Genomic DNA, 6,000 nt, shown 5'->3' with positions numbered 1-6,000 from the left:
GTGATTATCGTTTGAAAAAAACAGTGGGGGGGGGGGGGAGGATTTATCAAAACCGGAGCGAGTACAATCTGCATCTCTCTACAGTTTGCTCAGGTAAGATTTGAAAATGAGAGAGCGATGCTGATTGGCTGCAGTGCAAATCTGCTCCAGATTTTGTCTGCTCCAGTTTTGATAAATCGAATTTTGAGCGAGCCCGCAAACATTTCTGTTCAATTTTAAATTTAATAGACTATACAATCAGGTTGTAACATGCGGCCAGAGGATAGGTAGTTCTGCTCAGCCAGTCTTACAATTCATGGATACCCAGTCAGACTGCGTACTAATGTAAAGGACACATTTCTGGGGGTGCATCATCAAGCTGCCTTGAGCTCACAGTAAAATTCTGCATAGACCACTGCCACATTCTCAGCATTCAGGATCTGCCCACTGCCAGAGGAAGAAAAGAAGGACGATGACCAATGTTATGTGACTGGATCAATCGATTTCTTGAAGAAAAAAAAGGTATGCACACTTAATAGAAGATGGGATTGGATTTAAAAGGTCTTTTCACTGTAGTGCGTTATCTGCTGTTTTTTACAATTAACAAAAAAAAGACACTTTCAATTTGCTAAAGGCATTTATCACATGCATCAGCTTCATTTGCAACATGGATTTATGATATCAATGTACAAATCACAGCAATTATCAGGTTTTTTTGTTCTTTAAAATGCTGCTTGCTTGGGACTGGCAATAACTGTTAAGTTGTATGAGGTGTCAGTTGAAGAGAGCAGAATATGGAGCTATTCTAGGTTGAGATAAAAAAATTATTCATGAGAAAAAAAGATTTTCAGTGTTTTGTGGTAAAAAATAAAAATACAAAATCAACACCTGATATTTATATATTTGAAGTAAATTTACACCAGCACACATTTTTGGCTTCCCATATCAATTAAATGCATGCAATTAGCACTTAGGGCCCATTCACAGATATATCTGGCTGCCTTACCCAAAGCAGTCCCAATGCATAGTAGAACGTGCAGTATTCTTCCAGCACAGCATATTGTGATGGGCAGTAGCGAATAGAAATGACTACAAAGTAACTTTGCTTTTTTCTTTTACTGTATTGAAATGTCACAGTGGGATGTGCTTCAACCAACGCATTGCACCACTTCGTTCACAAAACACACCAGTAGCTGCGCAGTAGTGTCTTTAGGTCCTTAATCATAGTGTCTTTAGTATATAAATACTTTACCCTATTTTCAGTATACAATGCTGCAGATTTCTTCAGCCTATGACACTTCCAGGAGTGTCGGAGGCTCTTTCAACCTGACGGTAATAAGGTACACCCCCCTTCCCGGCCCTGATGAGTGCTGACAGTGAAGCCTGGAGCGCTCTGTAATGAGAGTGCAGAGGTTGTGTGTGTCAGGACACTTGGCAGTAACAGCATGAAAAATGAGGAATGAGAAAAATGCTTTGCGCCACTGTCACTCATACAGCCCTAGGCACCAAGGCAGTGGCCAAACAGCAGAACGGAAGCTCATGGCAATAGGTTATTAATAATTATAATAATGATATTTGTCTTTTACACGAACAAAGGTGGCAGGATTCCATCACACATACACACACAAGACATCCAGAATGCTTTTAGCTAAACTAGATAATTAGTATACACAGTCACTGGAATGAGACCTGTGGGTGGGAATAATACCTACAAACACATTCACAAAACAGGAATTGCTGGTTCAACTCTTTTATCCAGCCAAAAACGTCCCTGCAACTGCAGGTTTCAGCAGCTTCAAAACAAAATACTTGACATTTTGTTTTTTTGTTAGTGAATTTAGCTTTGTGTGTCTGAAAGAGAAAAAGGGCCATTCACTGGACATTGATTTTTATCAAAATGTACATGCTTTCCTCTTCAGAAATACTGTAAAATAAACTGGTTGGAAGTAAGCTTGCTTAAATGTTACCAGTAGATGTTTAATGCTTTGGGTTATATCTTTCAGCCATGGGCTGCCATTCAATCAGTAAATACCTTCCTGAGGAAGAACAGTTGCACTTCACACATCTAGCACATAGTGTTGTGAAATTAGAGATGTTGAATATCCCCTTTTTAGCCCCCTAATCTCCGGTGATTTCCAACTTAATAACAAGACAGACAAGGTAAAGTGCAAAGAATTGTATTCATAATAAAGTCACGAAAGGGAGATATTGTGGCCACTATCATGGAATTCCTGCAAACAGCAATAACAATAAGGAAAATCCATATTTTGATGCACCAACCTAAGAATTTATCTCTCAAAAACTAGCTGAAGGGAACTGGAGGGCTGGAGCCTTACCACCATAACCGTCTGGAGGGGAAGGTAATTAAACAAGTAACAAATCTGTTTGCCTTTAATGTCCACATCGGTTTTCATCATCAGGTATGTTTTATCAGTCTGCCTTTACCTGCTTCTCATGTTATCGGTTTGTGGCCATTTAGGGCCTGTTCACACCGTTGCACTGGCTTAGCACACTCGCTAACTTGTGTTGTATTAAGGCACCAAAACACACTAAAAAATGAGCACGTACTATTTGTTAAATCAGCACACTACAACATGGATTAGTATATTAAGGTGCATTGTGGCACATTGCAACACACATCTATTGGAAGGATGTTGCCTCTGAATATTTCTATATTGGGCTATGAACTTCTGTCTTGTATATTCCTATCTGACATGCATTGGCTTTGCTTCAGTTTGCTTGCTTGTATATATATTCTGTTGCTCCTGGTCATGAGTCCCCTCTGAACTGGCATTCTCTCTGGTTCTGTATGTCTACAGTTTTCCAGCTAGGAAATCCTGTGGGTTTCATACTGGGAGCTATCCTGTTGCACAATTCCATTTGTAGGTTTAATAGCTCTGTGCAAGACCAGGAACCTCTGTTCCCTCCACACCAGGGATAACCATTAACAGTCAGCAGGCAATGTTTATACTTCTGTTTGTCTTCCCTGATCCTGTACTTTCTTCTCCTGTGTGCCTGCACTACACTCATGTCTCGGTTTCGGCTCTGCCATGGATTTCTACTATCATCCAGTTCTATTGCCTTAAAAGTTCCCAAAACACCTAAATGGGGTAAGCCGTCCACTGCTACCTGTGAAACAAGCTCTAACTTGTAGCTAGCTGGTGTTTGGGGAAAAAAATATATATCAGACACCAGTTATTTACAAAAAGAGACACACTTTCCGCAAATGGTGGCCTTACATCATGAAGATTTTGAGATAGTAGCTGGGATACACAAAGTTTTTTCAATTTGGTTCCCTGCTGCTGGTGTTGATACATGTTCCTACTTTTGACGAAAGCAGAAATACCTTTTCCAAGTCTCCTCAAGTAAACCTATTTACCTTTTTTTAGAATTAATTTTTTGGGTTAAAATGTCTTTTTTCTTGTCTAGATTTTTCTATTCCCCCTTCATTTAGGTAATCTTTCATTAGCAGGAAAGACTATCAACTGGATTGTTCAAACCATTGACATCTCATGTCAAAATATACTAGTAGAAAATTCCCTAACTTTTTACAGACTTCTCTTCTTTCTCTTTACAGTAATCATTCTCATCCCTAGAAGAATCATTGAATTATTAACCCTAACTGACATTGTTTGCTAAAGCACTGAATGCCATAAAAAAAGTCTCATTTTTTTAATAAAATGTTTGTTTTACCTTTTATTCTTTTTGAATAAGAGCGCTAAAGCACAATTGGGAGACAGGGAGAAAGCACTGTCACTCCATAACAGGGAGTGCCTGAACAAGGACCTTAATGACAGGATCGCTAGATTTAAGTGAGCTTATACCATGACAGTATTTGGAATCTAAATTCATAGTGGGTGCCTCTTCTTGGATCATATGAGCAATAGACTGATTAAAGAAGTCAGCTAACTTTTAATTGCAGATGCTACATGGCCAAGATTTAGGATTACCCTTTTGCCTTGACACTCGCTTCTATTTCTCCCTAAACAGTACACAAGAGATGGAAGGAGGGTTACAAAAAGGGACAGCCTCCCCCCAAAAAAGGAGAAAGGGTATGGCATGCAGAGAAAACATATTTTATTGACATTTACACTCTGTTCCCTAAATGCTCCCTTGTCTAAATCCACAGCACCCATTATCACACACAGGTATCACAGAATCAGGTGCCTATCACAGACCTCAGATGCTTGTGACAAATCATCCAGGCTTTTTTAAAGCAACCTGCCTACCAGAGATCAATGACCTGGCAAACAGTACTTCCGAGTCCCAGAACGCTCTAAGCCAAGCCATGGGATAGAGCGAGCCTTACCCTTTACACTCTACATGGAAAAATGGACAATAAAAGCACACATGGGTGGGGGATTAGTCTCCTTATACTGTACAACCTAGATATTTTCAAAGTAGTGAGGGAGAAGAAGCCGTATGCCAGCATTTGCAAAATGGATTCATAACATACAAGTTAGAGGTGAAAGCCACCTGGGGCCAGATAGCTCGCCCACCAATTCCCTGGCAGTTATCAAAAGCAGCAGAGTAGACTAACAATATATAAAGCCAGTCCACACATAGCAGTCATCCACAGACAGGCAACATTTTCAACCATTCATTTTAAAAGACAGGGAAGCACTAAAAGGTTAGGCAGGTGTGTCCAAGTGCTGTGATGTCTTGAACAACATGGAAATTGTTTCCTACAAGAGATTGTAACTTGATTATTGTCCCCATCTATAAAAATAGCACTGCGCCAACCACTTGTGGCACCAGCTTTCAGTATAGCATTTACCAAGTATAATTGTTTTGCAGATAAATATAAAAAAAACTGTGTCAGTGTGCCGACCAGAGTTTCAGGCACAGGGATCTCAAAAACACACAGAAAATTACTGTAAATCCCATGATAAGCAAGATTGATCCAGATTTACACTAGACAGATTTACTCTATGGTGCCTTATTTTAAAAATATCTGTGCGCGGTAAGGACATTTGCTTTGGGGGTGGGGTCGATGGGACAGCAGCTGCCACATCTAATCCATGGGCCAGCTATAATGCAGGGCGAGACAGCATTGATGTCTCACCCGAACATAGCTGCCAATTTTGGGAATGCATCCCAGATGCAGCATTAAGAGCATGATATTATTTATCTGAACACGAGAAACAATACAAATAGGTGCTTTAATTTTCAATGTCAGTGATAAACCACACATATGCAGTCCTTTAACACAGCTATGAATAGAAAGCAGCTAGCAAGGATCAAGCTACTGTATAATAGACCGAGACAGTTTTACTTGTAGCTATTTAGTATTTTAGCTACTGCATTGCTCTCGTTTAATAGCTAGCACCAAGGGTGGGGGCACTTGTAAAAGGATTTGAGGTCTGCATTAAATACACCTTATAGTTTTGTGCACAGTGGATTAATGTTCGGTGTGATAATTCATTACAAAGCTGAATCACATATTTTGGAGTCAAAGCTGTTCATCATTGCAAGCTTGCAAAGAGCAATCAAACATTACATAATGATGTATTATGGCCTGCTTGTATTCCCATGGCATTTATTTTGACAATGACCAACATATACAGTAGTTGCTTTTAGATAATAACAGTCCTAAACCGTGTAAGCTGCAAAGAGCAGTGATGCTTATTTATCAAGGCATCAAATAATTATATTACCCAAAAGCAATCAAATTCAAACTTACAATGCCAGAGTGACTAACAGAATGAAAGGCAGACTTGAATAGTCACTGCAGGATCTATAGACAGTTTGTATTCTAGACACTTTCATTAACAATTGCTGTAAACCACTTTTGATGGTACATCTGATGAGAGATGGTACATATTCTATCAGATACCATAAATTATTGGAAACAGTCCATGCTCTTATCTCTGAGCCACAAGTTCACATACTGACTTAGAGATTCTCATGCAGAGCACTTAAAAAAATGAAAAAAAAAGATTTTAAAAAGGAAGGGAAGCTGGAAAATGTATGCCAGTCACTAAAATTCACAGGTTACATTGTTCTAGATAGTAAAGTGAC

The sequence above is a fragment of the Nanorana parkeri genome, unplaced genomic scaffold (assembly GCF_000935625.1).
Source record: "Nanorana parkeri isolate BGI_ZX_2015 unplaced genomic scaffold, ASM93562v1 scaffold567, whole genome shotgun sequence".
Taxonomy (NCBI): domain Eukaryota; kingdom Metazoa; phylum Chordata; class Amphibia; order Anura; family Dicroglossidae; genus Nanorana; species Nanorana parkeri.
The sequence above is the reverse complement of the archived record's forward strand: the minus strand, read 5'-3'. Positions refer to the sequence as shown.